At 40.3% G+C, this 21,261-nt stretch overlaps 1 protein-coding gene across 1 annotated transcript in view; it reads left to right on the forward strand.

The window, feature by feature from the left end:
• The first annotated feature begins 2,155 nt into the window (after positions 1-2,155).
• The window catches only part of vangl2 (VANGL planar cell polarity protein 2), a 55,533-nt gene continuing 36,427 nt past the window's right edge, over positions 2,156-21,261 (forward strand). Inside the window, exon 1 of the mRNA XM_061978990.1 lies at positions 2,156-2,281. The gene's annotated coding sequence lies outside the window, so the exon portion shown is untranslated. The remainder of the gene's footprint in view (positions 2,282-21,261) is intronic.

Below are 21,261 nucleotides of genomic sequence, written 5' to 3' on the forward strand. Positions count from 1 at the left end.
AGGAAATATGTACAATAACCATTTCTAGTTTACACCAATGGACAAGTTTCTAGTCTGCATGGAACATAACATACATGTTTTTGGGATGTGGGAGGAAGTCTGAGTACCATGGAGAGAATTAGTTAGGGAAGTGAACCCAGGTGTCTTGATTGATAAAAAACTAATAACTTTGAATGAGTACAACTATAGACACAATTTACTTTTGTTTTAAAAACTTTGCAAATAATGAATCATAGTCTTTATCAGAGATGTCAAAAGTGAGCTTGTAGCATTTTGTCAAAATAAAATCAAAGATGTAATGAAAAAAAGCAAATTTTGATATAAATAAAAAATAATCTGCTGTGTCACCTGCGACACAAAGCTGACAAAAATGTTTGTTTTTAAATATGTCTGTTTGTTACAAAATAAAATATCGAGATGACCCCTGCATGCTTTGATTTTTCACTACACGGCCCTTGGTGGAAAAAGTTTGGACTTTCTTGGACTATATGTATTTTCAGGTGCATCAGGCGGTGGGAAATGGATGGATGGATCTCAATAAATATTAAGTTGATTTTGACAGTTCAAAAAGAGAAGGAGACTAATTTAGGGCTCGGTAAGTTTCTGAACTTCTGTTTCCTGAGATCCAGGGTCAACGCAGCCGTCTACCAGCAAGTTTTAGAGCACTTCATGCTTCCTGCTGCTGACCTGCTCTATGGAGATGGAGATTTCAAGTTCCAACAGGACTTGGCGCCTGCACACAGCGCAAAATCTACCCGTGCCTGGTTTACGGACCATGGTATTTCTGTTCTTAATTGGCCCGCCAACTCCCCTGACCTTAGCCCCATAGAAAATCTGTGGGGTATTGTGAAAAGGAAGATGCAGAATGCCAGACCCAAAAACGCAGAAGAGTTGAAGGCCACTATCAGAGCAACCTGGGCTCTCATAACACCTGAGCAGTGCCAGAAACTCATCGACTCCATGCCACGCCACATTAACGCAGTAATTGAGGCAAAAGGAGCTCCAACCAAGTATTGAGTATTGTACATGCTCATATTTTTCATTTTCATACTTTTCAGTTGGCCAACATTTCTAAAAATCCCTTTTTTGTATTAGCCTTACACAATATTCTAATTTTGTGACACACGGAATTTTGGATTTTCATTTGTTGCCACTTCAAATCATCAAAATTAAATGAAATAAACATTTGAATGCATCAGTCTGTGTGCAATGAATAAATATAATGTACAAGTTACACCATTTGAATGCAATTACTGAAATAAATCAAGTTTTTCAAAATATTCTAATTTACTGGCTTTTACCTGTATATTGGCTGCATTTCTGTGTTGTTTGTGTGCCATGTTGTTCCAGACCACAGCAAACGCTACCCAGCTGGCAAAGATGATAATAAATCCAGTAGAAGAAGACAGCCTGCCGTTTCCTTTAACTTGTACACACACATCTATACCGTTGGCCATTCTGAGCCAGTAATTTCCAGAACTTATCTCATCTCTTACCATGAATTGATTAACGTCTTAATCAAGTTAAACAAATTGAAAAACTTATTCGGGTGTTACCATTGAGTGGTCAATTGTACGGAATATGTACTGTACCGTGCAATCTACTAATAACAGTTTCAATCAATCAATCAATCAATCCTGTGAGAAGCCTCCATTTTATTAATGATTTCCAATGTTGCAAAAATGTGTAGAATAAAAATTAAAACACAACATTTCTGTCAAAGATTTGCGTCAGCCTTTGATAGTAGGATAAAATAGCTTATATAGACATTTACATCATGTTTTGCCTTCATTATAACACTTATATAAGGCTTTTATTTTTTTGCCGCTCCAGAAAGATTTTTTTTTTTTTGTATGTTTGGTCCAATATGGCTCTTTCAACATTTTGGGTTGCCGACACCTTGTCTAGTAGCAGTAATGTAAATAAACCAAAATAAAACGGCAAAAATGCACAATCTTGTATAGAGAAAAGGCTAAAATGTTAATACCAAAAACAAAGCTTGAAAACAATAAGTACGTTTCTAGATTATTTTAAACAGGAAGAACCTTCCAGAATATTCCAAAAAAAAGGTGTTTTGTGTGCATTTCTCGAAGTAATTCCGGTGGTGAGGTTTTAAAAAACACAAGCCCCGCCTCTTCCGCCCGTACTCCCCAAGCACGGATGGGAGGAAGCAAGGGGCGGGGCTTGGTTTGTAGCGGAGGCGTGGCTTCGTGGGCTTCCACGGCCGAGCGGAAAGAAAGTGTAAAGTGGGAGAAATACCTGCATGGACAATCTGCGATAAGTAAGTAGTGTGTTTTTTTTGTTGTCTCATTCATGTCTTTGAATGCCTGGCGGAGAACATGAGAGTGAGGGGGCTTTAACGGAGAAAGGAGGAGAAATAGAAGCAAGTGTGAGGGGGGTTAGCTAGTGTGTGCCGCGGATGGTCTCGTCAAACAATGGTGGAGAGGACGCGATGGTCGCCTCCTTTCTTTTTTTTTTTCTCTCTCTTACTTTAGGAGGTTTATTGTTGCCCCCCACAGAGGACACGTTGACTTCCATCCAAGATGGAGACATTTGAAGTAAAGAGAAAAAGGCGCCTCCACTTTGGTTCTTTCTTCTTTTTTTTGCAGGCCGAAGCATAACTATTTACTATAAATTCCTTTTTTTTTAAATAACATACATTTTTTTTAAACAAGGGCGGCCAAGACCAATATATGTGGCGGGGAAGCGGCTAACATTTTGGGTCATTCGGCACCAGGGTAGGCGGCCATTGTCTACGACTAGGTCTCACCACAAAAGGCTAGTTTTTCTCTTTTTGGTCCTGCTTTTAAACTCTGTTGAATTAAACTTGGCTTAAATGCTCAAATGCGTTCTTAAAACTCATTGGACGTGCAAAACAGAACCGAAGTGCAGCGGATTCACGGTTTAGTCCACTTTTTGGACGTCTAAAGGCAAAAAAGGGTTTAATCCAGTGGTTCTTAACCTTGTTGGAGGTACCGAACCTACCAGTTTCATATGCGCATTCACCGAACCAGAACCGTAATCATACAATTATGTTATTATCCATCCATCCATCCATTTTCTACCGCTTATTCCCTTCGGAATGTACACATAATCCAATGTTTACATCTCATTGTGCAACATGTGAATGTTTTAGACTAGACCAGGGGTCGGCAACCCGCGGCTCTGGAGCCGCATGCGGCTTTTTGATCACTGATGTGGCTCAGCAGCTTACTTGCTGAACCCCCCAATTTTCCCGTGAGACTTCCGGATTTCAGTGCCTCTCGCAGAAAACTCCCGGGATTAATATTCACCGATTTTCACCCTTACAGCTATAATAAGGGCGTGCCATGATGGTACAACATTTGGCGCTCTCTACAATCTGTATTAACAGCGTGCCAGCCCAACACTTGTTATACAATATACATCTTCTGCTTGCACACGTACGTGACAGCAAGGCATACTTTGTCAACAGCCACACAGGTTATACTGACGGTGACCATATAAAACAACTTTAACACTCTTACTAATAATGCGCCACACTTTGAACCAAAACCAAACAAGAATGACAAACACATTTCGGGAGAACATCTGCACCTTAACACAACATAAACACAACAGAACAAACACCCAGAATCCCATGCAGCCCTGACTCTTCCGGGCTTCATTATACACTCCTGCTACCACCAAACCCCGCCCCCACCCCAACCCTGCTCCCTCACACATCAACCCCCCCCACCCCACCCCCCTCCCTCTGTGCGTCGGTTGAGGTGGGCGGGGTTTGGTAGCAGGGGTGTATAATGTATCCCGGAAGAGTTAGGGCTGCATGGGATTCTGGGTATTTGTCCTGTTGTGTTACTGTGCAGATGTTCTCCCGAAATGTGTTTGTCATTCTTGTTTGGTGTGGGTTCACAGTGTGGCGCATTATTAGTAAGAGTGTTATAGTTTTTTTTATACCGCCACCGTCAGTGTAACCTGTGTGGTTGTTGACCAAGTATGCCTTGCTGTCACCTACGTGAGCAAGCGGAAGCCTCATACAACGTGTGGCTGATCAGGCACGCTGGTTGTAGTGGGTGCTATATGCTGTACCATCACGGCACGCATGACGCTGACAAGCGCCATTCATTTAAAACCCGCGTGCCGCACCAGCTTTCAAATTCCATATAAAGGTGTGGGCAGTGTGTCTGAGACCCCTGGTTTATACATAGCACAAAGCAAAAATAAAACTTTGTATGCAGTGTTATTTCATTTAAAATTTCAAAAAAAATTTGCGGCTCCCATTGTTTTCTATAATTTGCGAAACTGGTCAAAATGGCTCTTTGACTGGTAAAGGTTGCCGACCCCTGGACTAGACTATACTTTGACTTCCTTTTTATTGTCATTCAAATTTGAACTTTACAGCACAGATAAGAACGACATTTCGTTACATAAGCTCATGGTAGTGCAGGATAAAAAAAGCAATAAGGTGCATGTATAAATAAATAAATATATATATTAATAATATATAAATATTTATATAAAATAAATAATTAAATAAATAGATTACTGTACAGTAGTGATGGGTTGATGAGGCGTCATGAAGCGTTTCGACACATTGCAAAACTGTATTGATACTGTGTCGATACTGTGTCACTAAATACTGACATCTGCTGGACATTAAAAATCCCTACAGGCAACCTATGGACCGACTCAACTGACACAAATTTTATGACCTAGTATATACAATAATATAAACCAAGTCATTGTATTTCATTTAGGATTATTTCATAACTTCATTTAAATAAAAATATTTTATTTTATTTTATTTTTTTAGATACAGTCAATAAATAATGTGAACATGTATCATAACATGGAAATCTAAGAGAACGTGTTGTGAATGAGGATGCTTGTGGACCTGGAAATTATTTTTTTTTTTTTACACATTTTTATTAAAAAAAACAGTTTTTCCATCGTATCCAATTTTAGACGCTTTCTCTTCTTAGTTATTATTTCTCCGGCTGTAGAAAAGACCCGCTCACAGGGCACAGAGGAGGCGTCAGTGCGACACAGTTCGCGTATCGGTCACGTGACCAAAACAGCTCATGATCGGTCACGTGACTTTCTAAAAGCGGTACGCGCACCGACACAGGGTTTTGCTCTATGAGCTCGACGCATGCGCCGATGCATCGGTGTTGCCGGACCCATCACTACTGTACAGATAAATATATTGCACTTTTTCGCATGCGTCCACGTTTATGGATGTATGTTTTATTGTCTTTTTTATTCCAGCGAGTTAATCCATTTTGGGGGGGAGTTGAGGGGATAATTTAATTTAATTATGATGCGTTCAAGAGTTTTACAGCCTGAGGGAAGAAGCTGTTACAGAACCTGGAGGTTCTGCTTTGGAGGCTGCGGAACCTCTTTCTAGAGTCCAGCAGTGAAAAGAGTCCTTGGTGGGGGTGGGAGGAGTCTTTGCGGATTTTCTGAGCCCTGGTCAGGCAGCGGCTTTTTGCGATCTCCTGGATAGGAGGAAGAGGAGTCCTGATGATCTTTTCCGCCGTCCTCACCACTCTCTGGAGAGACTTCCAGTTTGAGGCATTGCAGGCTCCAGTCTTGGTCAGCAGGCTCTCTATAGTGCCTCTGTAGAATGTGGTGAGAATGGGGGGGGAGGGAGCTGTGCTCTTTTCATCCGACGTAAAAAGTGCATGCGCTGCTGAGCTCTTTTTACAAGAGCTCCGGTGTGTAGGGACCAGGTTATATTGTCAGTTATCTGCACACCCAGGAACTTGGTACTGCTTACTATCTCCACTGCTGTGCCGTTGATGTAGAGTGGAGCGTGGCTGGACTGGTGCTTCCTGAAGTCAACGATGATCTCCTTGGTCTTGTTGACATTCATAACCAGGTTGTTGGTTCTGCACCAGTCAACCAGATGTTTCACCTCCTCCCTGTAGTCCATGTCATTGTTGTCACGGATTTAGTGGGAACTAAAAGGATATCTGAAAGGGGTTCACCTTATTTCCAAAGTAGGACCCCCCCACCCAGACATATAATACTAGTACACAGCTCATGAAAAACAATATGTTATAGTCATTGTAAGTGGGCCAAAACACTTATATTAGAAAATAATCTCATGGAAATGACTGCTGTCATTTGATTACAAAAATAAAACATTGAACTTGTTATTTAGTCAGGTTTGGGGACAGGTGTGCTGCTGGTCTGACGTCGCTCACATGTGCTCCACTGAATGCTCAAGGAGTTTTTGCGTTTGCTCACGCATATGGAAAATTGGAGGGGACATTGTTTGGGGGTATCCATAATGCGCCGACAGGGAGAAGTTTTTATTTACACTATGAGTCGGGCGTGTCTTGACCTTCGCGGCGGAGGCTCTGCCGAAACCCTGAGGCCGACTCACCGAACCCCTAGGGTTCCATCAAACCCAGGTTAAGAACCACTGGTCTAATCTAACCTGTTACTGTAAACTGACTCACAACCACAATGTTCCACATATTACTATGTTTGAATGGTAAAAGACATTTTCAAGAGCCTAAATACTGAAATATTTACAATGTAAGCATCGGGATGTATTTTTGTAAGCTGATAAATACATACTTGCCAAACCTCCCGGATCTTCCGGGAGACTCCCGAAATTCGGCGCCTCTCCCGAAAACCTGCCGGGACAAATTTTCACCCGAAAATCTCCCGAAATTCAGGCGGACTCAGAGTTCGCTAACCCACAATACAAACAGCGCACCTGCCCATTCACGTCATAACTGTAGAATGATGGAGGGCGAGTTCTTGGTTTCTTATGTGGGTTTATTGTTAGGCAGTTTCATTAACGTCCTCCCAGTGCGGTAACAACACACAACAACAGCAGTCATGTTTTCGTCTACCGTAAAGCAGTTCGTCTGCCGTAAACAGCAATGTTGTGACACTCTTAAACAGGACAATACTGCCATCTAGTGCATTTGATGACAGCACTTTTGTGCGTGCCACACAGCAATGCATCATCAGAGAGGGTGTTCAGCATTGTTAGAAAAATAGTGACAGAGAATAGAACAAGGATGGACAATTCAACCCTTAACTCAACAATGAGTAGATGAGTATTATGTGTGTGTATATGTGTAAATAAATGAACACTGAAATTCAAGTATTTATTTTATTTATATATATATATATATATATATATATATATATATATATATATATATATATATATATATATAAATTTATAGCTAGAATTCACCGAAAATCAAGTATTTCTTATATATATACATATATATATGAAAGTCAAGTATTTCATATATATATATATATATATATATATATATATATATGTATATGTGTATATATATATATATATATATATATATATATATATATATATATATGAAATACTTGACCCAGTATTTCGTCAAGTATTTCATATATATATATATATATATATATATATATATATATATATATATATATATATATATATGAAATACTTGACACAGTATTTCGTCAAGTATTTCATATATATATATGTATGTATATATATATATATATATATATATATATATATATATGAAATACTTGACCCAGTATTTCGTCAAGTATTTCTTATATATATATGTATATATATACACACCGTATTTTCTGCACTATAAGCCGCCCCGGGTTATTAGCCGCACCTTCAATGAATGGCATATTTCAAAACTTTGTCCACCTATAAGCCGCCCCGGACTATAAGCCGCGCCTACGCTGCGCTAAAGGGAATGTCAAAAAAACAGTCAGATAGGTCAGTCAAACTTTAATAATATATTAAAAACCAGCGTTCTAACAACTCTGTCCCAAAATGTACACAAATGTGCAATCACAAACATAGTAAAATTCAAAATAGTGCAGAGCAATAGCAACATAATGTTGCTCGAACGTTAATGTCACAACACACAAAATAAACATAGCGCTCACTTTCTGAAGTTATTCTTCATTCGTAAATCCTTCGAATTCTTCGTCTTCGGTGTCCGAATTGAAAAGTGTGTGTATAAGGTAAGACATATTATCTGGCACTTTGTTTCGCAATATTATGCAAACACAACTTTTCTTACCTTCTGGTACCTGCTGATCTGTATTTGGGATCTCTATAAATCCTGAAAAATTGTAGTCCGTGACGACACCGTAGTCTATAAGCGTCTTTTCATGAACCGGAAACACCAAGAAGCACCACCTTTAAAATCATCCAGGTGAAGTTCGCTTGCTAGCGTTGTTGCCTTCATTCGAATAGTGATGGTGCTGACACTTCTGCTTGCTGCTCTCTGCTCAACAACCCACTGTTCGAGTTTGTCCTCCAACAGTTGCCATCTTGCTTTGTTCCCTCGGAAACTCTGTTTTGTCTTCTTTACCTGGCGCAGGTCATCTTCTTGCTTCCTCCACCTACGCACCATTGATTCATTTATGTTATATTCTCTTGCTGCTGCTCTATTTCCGTGTTCTTCGGCATGACTTATTGCCTTAAGTTTAAATTCTGCGTTATACGCGTGTCGCTTAGTAGGAGCCATTTTGTGGTCTGGTCTTTACAGATGTAAACACACAAAGGAAATGAAACGAAAATCCGCGCGCTTCTTCTTCCGGGGGCGGGTGGTTGCTTACAGTAGAAGAAGAAGCGCTTCCTGTTCTATGGGGGCGGGTGCTTACCTTGGCGGTTGCTTGCGTAGAAGAAGAAGCGCTTCCTGTTCTACCGGGAAAAAAGATGGCGGCTGTTTACCGAAGTTGCGAGACCGAAACTTTATGAAAATGAATCTTAATATTTATCCATATATAAAGCGCACCGGGTTAAAAGCCGCACTGTCAGCTTTTGAGTAAATTTGTGGTTTTTAGGTGCGGCTAATTGTGCGGAAAATACGGTATATATGAAATACTTGACTTAGTATTTTGTCAAGTATTTCTTATATTTATATATATATATATATATATATATATATATATATATATATATATATATATATATGAAATACTAGGTGAATTCTAGCTGTAAATATACTCCTCCCCTCTTAACCACGCCCCCCACCTCCCGAAATCGGAGGTCTCAAGGTTGGCAAGTATGGATAAATATTTCAGGGTTCGTACGGGGTGCTTAAAAACCTTGAAAATGCTTGGATTTGAATTAGGGCTGGGTGATATGGCCTTTTACTAACATCTCGATATTTTTAGGCCATGTCTGTTTTTAATAACAGAATCAGTCTAACTTGTTGTTTTTAACATCATTAGACATATTTAGGGATGATTGTTAGAAAAGTTTGTTGTTGTTGTTGGACACCAACTATATGCTGTTTGATAATCTAAATAACTTGTTAGTTGATCTAAGCGGCTGTGGACACTGGAAACTATTGTAGTCAATTTGCACACTTTTAACCATAAACTATGAGCAGTTTCAAATCCTCCGCTGTCTTTTTGTCATGCGGGCGAGGCTTTTGTGTTTCAGAAAGTTAACAAGTTAATTGAAAATGGACATGAGTGCAGACATTTCTGAGGCGCTTCCTAGTTGTCGGCTATTTTTAGTGCTGATGAGACCTCTGTGGGAATTGCACTATTTTGTGCTCTGATCTGGTTTTGAAAGTGTCATTGGCCTAGCAGTGTGGTCTAATGTGGAGTTTGTAGAAATTGTCACACAAGAAAATGATCCCAGTCGGTGAAGTGTTGGTTTGTGATTGCTGGCTTGACCAACGTTAACTAATCAGTTTGCAGGATGACGCTAAAACTGCACTATCGAGTGCGCTTTGTACAGGCATGTTCGAGGAAGTACTCGCATCCAGGAATTTATGACCACTTTTATTTTCTTGTTGAAGGCACTACGGCATGGACGGTACGGTCCACCCTGGAGCTGAGGCGGCACAGACTTGTCTGTTTATAACAAAGTAGCCTGCGAGCTAACAAACAAAGCAGGTTACAAAGAGGACCATTCCGGGATGCATCTTGATTTCCATGTCTCTCTAATCTAATTTTACTCCCATTGAAAATTGTATTGAACCCGAACAATGTTCAAAATCACATTTTAACATTTCTAACTGTTTAAGTGAAAAAAAAAAACCAAAACAATATCGTACCGTCTTTAGCACAGAACTGCAATTCAGTTCTGGTAGTGGTGGGGAATTGGTATGCTGGGTTTCCCCTAATATAATTGATTGTGGAGGCCCACCAGAGGAAAATATTAGCCGCCATACCTCTTAAAAATCTGGTTGTTTTTTTATATGAATACACATTAAAGTAATATAATGTATTGTATACCGAGTCATACCAAAGACTATAAAAATGGGACCCATTACCACTCAGAATCATGGGTGGGAATTGGGAGTTAAATCACCAAAATGATTCCCGGGCGCGGCCACCGCTGCTTCTCACTGTTCCCCTCACCTCCCAGTGGGTGAACAAGGGGATGGGTCAAATGCAGAGGACACATTTCACCACATCTAGTGTGTCTGTGACATCATTGGTACTTTAACTTTTAACTTTAACTGTATTGTCCAGAAGAAGACACATCAAGTCCAACGCTCTTTTTTAACTTTTATTGCCAATATTATGCTGAGAAATGGCCTAAAGCCATTACGTGATTTCTTCCAGGCACACACGTCCGCCTCCGCGTCCCAGACACACAATAACATTGCCTCATTCTCTGCCAACACGGTGCGTTCACATACCATGGGAACATTCAATATCATAACATACAAACATACACATTGCCAGTAGCAGGTCGTTACAGCATGAATGGATATAAATAGTTAATTATTTGCGCAATATTGGCAGGGCTGTACACTTAGCTTATTTACTTGTCGCACCGGTGCTACTCGGTGAAAAAAAATTGTACCGCAGAAGAAATTTAGTGGCAGTGTGATATGTTTTAAATATCACAATTTCATTATTAACTTTGAAACGAGGTACCGTATTTTCCGCACTATAAGGCGCACCTAAAAACCACAAATTTTCTCAAAAGCTAACAGTGCGCCTTATAACCCGGTGCGCTTTATTACGATTCATTTTCATAAAGTTTCGATCTCGCAACTTCGGTAAACAGCCGCCATCTTTTTTCCCGGTAGAACAGGAAGCGCTTCTTCTTCTACGCAAGCAACCGCCAAGGTAAGCACCCGCCCCCATAGAACAGGAAGCGCTTCTTCTTCTACTGTAAGCTACCGCCCGCCCCCGGAAGAAGAAGAAAAAACGTGCGGATATCACCGTACGTTTCATTTCCTGTTTACATCTGTAAAGACCACAAAATGGCTCCTACTAAGCGAAAAGGATCCGGTTCTTAAAAAGACGCAATCTCTCCATCCGCACACGGATTACTACCGTATTTCACAGCAACTGATATTCCTGTGAACCGCACTGTGGAACGGGAGCACGTACGGTGAATATTCGCACCACAGGGAATGAGAAGTCATCCTTCACTGTGGTTCTAGCTTGCCATGCTAACTTCCACCCATGGTGATATTCAAAAGGAAGACCTTGCCAAAAGAGACCTTTCCAGCCGGCGTCATCATAAAAGCTAACTCGAAGGGATGGATGGATGAAGAAAAGATGAGCGAGTGGTTAAGGGAAGTTTACGCGAAGAGGCCGGGTGGCTTTTTTCACACAGCTCCGAAGGCGAACACACCTTCACTAAGACGGGCAGACAGCGCCGGACGACATACGCCAACATTTGCCAGTGGATCGTAAATGCCTGGGCAGATATTTCGGTCACAACTGTGGTCCGAGCTTTCCGGAAGGCAGGATTCACAGAACTACTGGACAACAGCGACACTGACTCCGATGACTTCGACGAGACGGAACCGGCCATTTTGGATCCCACGCTTGCGCAACTTTTCAATTCGGACACCGAAGACGAAGAATTCGAAGGATTTACGAATGAAGAATAACTTCAGAAGGTGAGCGCTATGTTTATTTTGTGTGTTGTGACATTAACGTTCGAGCAACATTATGTTGCTATTGCTCTACACCATTTTGAATTTTACTATGTTTGTGATTGCACATTTGCGTACATTTTGGGACAGAGTTGTTAGAACGCTGGTTTTCAATATATTATTAAAGTTTGACTGAACTATCTGACTGTTTTTTTGACATTCCCTTTAGCGCAGCGTAGGCGCGGCTTATAATCCGGGGCGGCTTATTGGTGGACAAAGTTATGAAATATGTAATTCATTGAAGGTGCGGCTAATAATCCGGTGCGCCTTATAGTGCGGAAAATACGGTACACATGTGCATATAAACACAATGCCATCATAAGGCCTACTATAATGCTTAATTAAACACAGAACATCCCTAAACTGCGCTAGCACTAGGGATGTCCCGATCCGATATTTGGATTGGATCGGCCGCCGATATTTGCCAAAAAATGCGTATCGGCAAGGCATGGGAAAATGCCGATCCAGATCCAGTTTAAAAAAACAACAACTCCGGTCCGTGTTTTCCAACGCACCGATTTAAATAATACATTACACTTTTCTGCTGCGCCCTAATTTGCGTTCCGCATTTTCCAGCACACCTTCAACACATCCACAGGTCTGTGGATTCTCACGCAGTTTCTTTTAGCTGCTGGCATTACACGACAGGCTCTTCTCACTCTTTACTGTGTCTCCTTCACACAGACAGCAAGCGCACCTTCTTACACACGTCACATACTGTCACGTCATACGTCACATACGTATACGTCCTCTCCCAGCAGAGAGGTAGTAGCATGGCTAACGTTAGCTGTGATGCTAGCGCAGCCGTGTGACCAACGTTCCCTCTAAGGTGCGCGCCTGTGCAATTGCGCACTGCTCAAGCGTCCTCTGCGCATAGCAATTATATTCCACGCACAAAATCAAATAAAAAATAAGCGCATAACAATTTCCGACATACGAACACGACAGAGAAAACAGTTTTTGTCATCATTGTTCAAATATTGTAACGTCTGTCGAGACGCTTATCTCCATTCGGTGCCACACGCCCACACCATTAAAATGCCGAGGCAAAAATTTCCAGATCAACACCGTATGAAAAAATTTGTGATTTTTTTAGTTGTGATTTCCTTCTCTGCATGAAAGTTTAAAAGTAGCATATATTAATGCAGTATGAAGAAGAATGTTTTAATGTAGACATGCAAGCCTTGAAAGAAAATTTTGAAAATCAAGACTACATTTCCTGCAAATGGGTGCATTTCTACCCTATATTAACTTTAGATTTATTCTCATATCAAACTCTTTTGGCTTAATAAATGTAAATAATTACTCGGGAAAGTTATCCATCCATCCATTTTCTACCGCGGGGGGCGCTGGAGCCTATCTCAGCTGCATTCGGGCGGAAGGCGGGGTACACCCTGGACAAGTCGCCACCTCATCGCAGTTATTATTGCGTTTATTTTTAAAAAACCTTTAAATATATTTTTAATGTTTCACTGTTTTTTGTTACTCCTGCTTAATAAATAGATTGAATGTGCTTCCATAGTTGTATACTCTTGTCAACAAACGGGGATTATTCCAATGGCAAGTTTGTCACTTCAATCATTGATTTGTTGTTCAGTATTCCTGTGGTTTGTGTCACGCTTTAAGGTGGTGAAAAAGCGTTTTTTTTAACAGACCAGCAATGTTCCCTCTAATTGTTCATGTGTCAACAAAAACTCCCTGAGCATTCAGTGGAGGACATGTGAGCAACATCACATGTGGCAATACCAGCAGCACACCTGTCTCAAACCAATCTTTTATAATAACACTCAAATGAGAGGAGTCATTTTCATGAGATTATTTTGTAATATTAGTGATTTGGCCCACTTGTAATGAAATTACAAGAAATCTTGTTTTTCATAAGCTATGGATTAGTATTGTACAATATGTCTGGGTGGGGGTGCTGCTTTGGAAATCATTTGTACTCCTTTCAGAGATCACATTTAGTTCCCCTTAAACATCCTCATGTTGCACAATGAAATGTAAGCAAAGGATGAAGTGTGCATTCCTGTAACTTTCTCTAGTAACAGCATTCCACGAATAATGTAAATAAATTAACATTAATAATAAATGACAGTAGAATAAGCACACGTATGACTGAGGAGTCATAGTGTAACTTTGTGTGGTGTTTGAGTTGTCCGACTTTTTGTGTGGCCTTAAACGCACCAGTGGCTTGGTGGTATGCGTGTTGGTGACAGATGACAAGTTGGTTTTGGCCTGGTTCGCACGGCAGAAAATGACTAGTTTTTCGAGATAGAAGTTTTTTACTCATGTTTTTGGTGTGGTTATGGCCGAATATAAACAGTTTTGCTCAATAAAGTGATCGATATAATTCCTGTCCTCGAAGCATCTCGATAGACGTTACAATAATTGAACGGTGTTCAATTGAACGGTGTTGACGAAAACCAATAGGGCCGCTTGTTGTCACTGTCACTCAGAGTTGCATTGCAAAATTACACAGAATACATGTTTATTTTGTTTAGAATTCAGATGGGTTTTGATTTGGTGCGCGGCATATACAGTATTTGCTGTGCGCAGAGGACGCTTGAGCAGTGCGCAATTGCGCAGGCGCGCACCTTAGAGGGAACGTTGCAGACCAGTACTTACAACTATGATCTTGTTTCTTCCGTGTTGTGAAGGCTGTGTCAGCCTGAGTGTGTGAACTAGGAGGAGCGGGGTTCCCCTCCATGCATGGCGCAGGAGGAAGGGACACACACAGCTCTCAGTGCGCACAGAGTGATCAGTACTTCCGCGTCAATCACTTGTCCATTTGGTTATGGTTATGAGTTTATTTCAAACAGGCTATACAGGTGGGTGAACATGTTACTCTAGTTTTTTGGACGGAGTTCTTTTAGGAGAAAAATGCGACAAAAGGGTTGAAATCCTTATTCGCACACATGCGACAGGTTTTTCATTTCAAGTCGCAGTCTATTTTTAGTCGCATTTGCGGGTAAATTTGTCACGCAGATTGACTAGTTATGCGCCGAAAATTTGGACGCTGAAAAAAGACTTTGCCCACCGGTGAAAACAGTCCTGCCTAAAACCAGATGCTGTGATGACATAAGCAATGTCTGGAGCAGAGGCAGCATGCTGCTGTGTGACGTACTGTACTTCAATGTGTCTGAGATATACTCGCAGACAACAATTTACAAATGTAAGAGGAGTGTTGGCTTTCAAGGAGAGGAAGTATGAAAGTATTATTGTAGCAAAATTATTTGCTAACGTATATATCAATCTGGGTGTGTGTAATTCAATTCATGTGTGTGTGTTTTGAGTTGTCTGTAATATGATTTGTCATGTATTGAAAAATATGTCTGTCTGTAGTATGATTTGTTGGTGTGTAAAAATATATTTCTGTCCTCATTTTGATCGGCGTGTGTTAAAAAAAATTGTGTGAAGCAGGATTGCAATATTGGCGGTCTTTTCACACATGACTTTTGCGACACTTCTGCCGTGTACAGCGATTTGAACGTGTAAATGATTCATCTGGAACTCCCTTGCCTTTCCTTATACCCACCCCTCGCCTGTGCTTCGCAGCCACTCACAGTTGTGTTGGTGTTAAAACCAATAACAATGGACTTTTCATCACTTGCTGTATATAAAAGGTCATGTTTTTAGCAGTAACTTAGTTGTCAGAAGCATTTTTGTATTCAAATAAGTTATTAGTATTTACATAGTGGCCAATAATGATCACCTTTCCTCCATCCGTGAGCTGATCTCCCTTCGAGATGTCTGTGAGAAGCTCTGCCATACTATAGGAATTAAAGGCCTACTGAAACCCACTACTACCGACCACGCAGTCTGATAGTTTGTATATCAATGATGAAATCTTAACATTGCAACACATGCCAATACGGCCCGGTTAGCTTACTAAAGTGCAATTTTAAAATTTCGCGCAAAATATCCTGCTGAAAACGTCTCGATATGATGACGCATGCGCGTGACGTCACGGATTGTAGAGGACATTTTGGGACAGCATGGTGGCCAGCTATTAAGTCGTCTGTTTTCATCGCAAAATTCCACAGTATTCTGGACATCTGTGTTGGTGAATCTTTTGCAATTTGTTCAATTAACAATGGAGACAGCAAAGAAGAAAGCTGTAGGTGGTTCATTCAAAGCGGTGTATTGCGGCAGGTGTTGTGCCGGATAACGCACCCCCGCCGTAGAATGCACCCCTTGACTGTTGTGCGGGATAACACAGCCGGTGTTTCATTGTTTACATTCCCGGAAGATGACAGTCAAGTTTACCATTGGCCTGTGGAGAACTGGGACAACAGAGACTCTTACCAGGAGGACTTTGAGTTGGATGCACAGACGCGGTACCGTGAGTACGTATGCAGCTGCGGCTTCCAAACATTTGATCGCTTGCCCGTACCTGCGTGCCGCTATGTGCATGTCACGTACGTAACTTTGGGGACTTTGGGGAAATATATGTGCTGTATGAATTTTGGGGAGGTGAACGGTACTTTGGGCTGTGGGATTGAGTGTGTTGTGCAGGTGTTTGAGTTGTATTGGCGGGTTATATGGACGGGAAGGGGGAGGTGTTTGTTATGCGGGATTAATTTGTGGCATATTAAATATAAGCCAGGTTGTGTTGTGGCTAATAGAGTATATATATGTCTTGTGTTTATTTACTGTTTTAGTCATTCCCAGCTGAATATCAGGTCCCACACGCCTCTCACAGAATCTTCCCTATCTGAATCGCTCCCACTGCCCTCTAGTCCTTCACTCTCACTTTCCTCATCCACAAATCTTTCATCCTCGCTCAAATTAATGGGGAAATCGTCGCTTTCTCGGTCCGAATCGCTCTCGCTGCTGGTGGCCATGATTGTAAACAATGTGCAGATGTGAGGAGCTCTACAACCTGTGACGTCACGCTACTCGTCTGCTACTTCCGGTACAGGCAAGGCTTTTTTATCAGCGACCAAAAGTTGAGAACTTTATCGTCGATGTTCTCTACTAAATCCTTTCAGCAAAAATATGGCAATATTGCGAAATGATCAAGTATGACACATAGAATGGACCTTCTATCCCCGTTTAAATAAGAAAAGCGCATTTCAGTAGGCCTTTAAGAGTGAAGCTGCTGCTTCCCCACCTTGAGGAGGCAGATGAGGTGGTTCGGGCATCTCTTCACTAGATATATTGCTGATAACTCCTGCTTTTTCCTCTTACATTCTGGCATACCAGGTCGCACCAATTCTATTTCTGTCGGACTGCCACAAACAAATGAAAGTGTGGGAAACACAATAGTAAAAAAACAAAAACATTTAGAATAATCCTTTTAAATCAGGGCTCGCCAAACTACAGCTCACCAGCGTTTATAATACATGTTAGTATTAGATGACATTAAACCTAAACTGTTGACAATGTGCTGCCATTTGATGGAGTTTATCAGTATTGTTAGTCATTGACTATGAGCATTACATCGGTAATATAGTGTATAGAAGCAAGATTAAGGTACCAGACAGCCTTTCCCACCCATGATCTGATTTATTAAAAACCAACACAGAAAGTGAATACACGTGGTACCAAACACACAACTTTCCCCTTAATGTAATTGAATGTGGCGTGCCGCCACAGCGTTTCATTACCGCCACACCTTGAAAATAAGGTGTTATTTTTACTTGAAAACAAATTAAAGTAATATAATATCTTGTAGATCCAGAATACATTTATTACAAAAAAAATTTACAAAAAAAAAATTAAAATTAAAACTTGGGGGTCCACATTGTGTTAAAAGAATAAGATGTATAATATATATACACACATACATATATACATACATATACACACACATACATAAATATATAGGGTTTCCCTGAACTTGAAATCTACACGTGGTCAATGTGACATCATATAATTTGTATAATTGTTAATAATGCATATATATATATATATATATATATATATATATATATATATATATATATATATATATATATATATATATATATATATATATATGCGTGGCGCAGTGGGAGAGTGGCCGTGCGCAACCCGAGGGTCCCTGGTTCAATCCCCACCTAGTACCAACCTCGTCATGTCCGTTGTGTCCTGAGCAAGACACTTCACACTTGCTCCTGATGGGTGCTGGTTAGCGCCTTGCATGGCAGCTCCCTCCATCAGTGTGTGTGAATGTGTGTGTGAATGGGTAAACGTGGAAGTAGTGTCAAAGCGCTTTGAGTACCTTGAAGGTAGAAAAGCGCTATACAAGTACAACCCATATATATATACCGTATTTTCCGCACTATAAGGCGCACCTAAAAACCACAAATTTTCTCAAAAGCTAACAGTGCGCCTTATAACCCGGTGCGCTTTATTACGATTCATTTTCATAAAGTTTAGGTCTCGCAACTACGGTAAACAGCCGCCATCTTTTTTCCCCGTAGAAGAAGCGCGCGGTGCATGCTGGGATATGTGACGTTTCATTTCCATTTGTGTGTTTATGTAAAGACCCCAAATGGCTCCTATTAAGTGTGTTGTCTGTCTAATTATAAATAATGCAGACGAGGCGTGTTAACTGAGTTCTCAACGTTTTCTCACAGCGTGCTCATAACCACATTCGAACTCCCAGCATACAACGCTTCTCAGGGCTACCGCGCATGCTCGTAACTATCGTTGCATGCTGGGTAGTGTAGTTGTTATATTTGCTAGCTCATAACAGCACATTGAGAGACACGCTTACGCGCTTAATTCAATACTCGCCGTCATTCCGGGTGGATTGACAAAAGACCTCCAGCCGCTAGATATTGGTGTCAACAGGGCATTCGAAGCTAGACTGCTAACTGCGTGGGAACTTCTCAGGGCTACCGCGCATGCTCGTAACTATCGTTGCATGCTGGGTATTGTAGTTGTTATATTTGCTAGCTCATAACAGCACATTGAGAGACACGCTGACGCGCTTAATTCAATACTCGCCGTCATTCCGGGTGGATTGACAAAAGACCTCCATCCGCTAGATATTGGTGTCAACAGGGCATTCGAAGCTAGACTGCTAACTGCGTGGGAACAATGGAGGACAGAAGGCGAACACACCTTCACTAAGACGAGGAGGCAGTGCCAGACGACGCCAACATCTGCCAGTGGATCGTAAATTTGCCCAACTTTTCACTTCGGACACCGAAGACGAAGGATTTACGAATGAAGAATAACTTCAGAAAGTAAGCGCTATGTTTATTTTGTGTGTTGTGACATTAACGTTCGAGCAACATTATGTTGCTATTGCTCTGCACTATTTTGAATTTTACTATGTTTGTGATTGCACATTTGCGTACATTTTGGGAGTGAACAGAGTTGTTAGAACGCTGGTTTTTAATATATTATTAAAGTTTGACTGACCTATTTGACTGTTTTTTTGACATTCCCTTTAGCGCAGCGTAGGCGCGGCTTATAGTCCGGGGCGGCTTATTGGTGGACAAAATTATGAAATATGTAATTCATAGAAGGTGCGGCTAATAATCCGGTGCGCCTTATAGTGCGGAAAATACGGTATATATATATATATATATATATATATATATATATATATATATATATATATATATATATTTATTTTTTAAATTTTTTTAACATACATACATTTAAAATAAGCTGTATTATTAGTAATGAGTATTAACATTTTTGTTAGATCGCTTATATATATTTTAAGGGCTGTAATGTATGGGCTTCACGGTGGCAGAGGGGTTAGTGAATCTGCCTCACAATACGAAGGTCCTGAGTAGTCTTGGGTTCAATCCCGGGCTCGGGATCTTTCTGTGTGGAGTTTGCATGTTCTCCCCGTGACTGCGTGGGTTCCCTCCGGGTACTCCGGCTTCCTCCCACTTCCAAAGACATGCACCTGGGGATAATTTGATTGGCAACACTAAATTGGCCCTAGTGTGTGGATGTGAGTGTGAATGTTGTCTGTCTATCTGTGTTGGCCCTGCGATGAGGTGGCGACTTGTCCAGGGTGTACCCCGCCTTCCGCCCGATTGTAGCTGAGATAGGCTCCAGCGCCCCCCGCGACCCCAAAGGGAATAAGCGGTAGAAAATGGATGGATGGATGGCTGTAATGTAATACATTTATAAATAAGTCATATAAATCACTATATATATATATATATAAAAATCACTATATATATATATATATATATACCGTATATATATATATATATATATATATATATATATTTATAAATAAGTCATATAAATCACTATATATATAAATCACTATATATATATATATATATATATATATATATAGTGATTTATATATATATAGTGATTTATGTGACTTATTTATAAATATATTACATTACAGCCCTTAAAATATATATAAACGATCTAACAAAAATGTTAATACTCATTACTAATAACATAGCTTATTTTAAATGTATGTATGTTAAAAAAAATATATATATATTTATATATATATATATATATATATATATATATATATATATATATATATATATATATGCATTATTAACAATTATACAAATTATATGATGTCACATTGACCACGTGTAGATTTCAAGTTCAGGGAAACCCTATATATTTATGTATGTGTGTGTGTATGTATGTATGTGTGTATATATATTATACATCTTATTCTTTTAACACAATGTGGCCCCCCGAGTCTAAAAGTTTGGGGACCCCTGCTTTGAATTAAATCTCATCAGAGTTGCAGATGTCACGCGTGACAAGGGTTTACTTTGAATACTTAGACGTTTTCTTTGAGTTTTGAGGCAAAACTTTTACCAGAACATTTTTGAACAACAAACGGTAACATTTGTAGTGTGTATGAAGATTCTACTGTACAGGATATAACCTTGGATGACGTTTCTACACATTAGTGCATAAATGCTTATTTGACATGGTGGAGGTGTACCATTTATTAAAAAAAATAAATTAAAAAAAATAAATAATAAGGTGTCCACTTCATTATACACTCGTTCTAATTAGCTAGACGATGTGTGCACTGTGCACAGGGGTTGATAATAGCAGGTGTCTTTTTTTTTTTGGACGGATGTCGTCTCAGGAAGCAGTGGGTGGTGGTCTTCTATGTGTGTGTGGTCCTTTGCCTGTATGTGTGTTTGTACGTATTTACACAGTTGGTAAGTCTGGGCTTTACGTGGCCATCGCATGAAGCCAGTCATGCAGGCAATGCTGTGGTGGAGGCTGGCGCCCAGAATGCATTGCTTTGCAATGGCAGCTGGCGTGTCCGCCGTGGAATCAGCGTTGAAATGTTGGACAAGAACTTGATGGCCATCTGCTGATATGTCATGTGACTTAATGGCTACCATTAAGATTCCATCTCTGCCTTTACTGAGAGCTTCTACAAGTCAGCTGTTTTAAAGTGTTTGCGTTATGC

Source organism: Nerophis lumbriciformis, linkage group LG19 (genome assembly GCF_033978685.3).
Source record: "Nerophis lumbriciformis linkage group LG19, RoL_Nlum_v2.1, whole genome shotgun sequence".
In the NCBI taxonomy this organism is placed as follows: Eukaryota; Metazoa; Chordata; class Actinopteri; order Syngnathiformes; family Syngnathidae; genus Nerophis; species Nerophis lumbriciformis.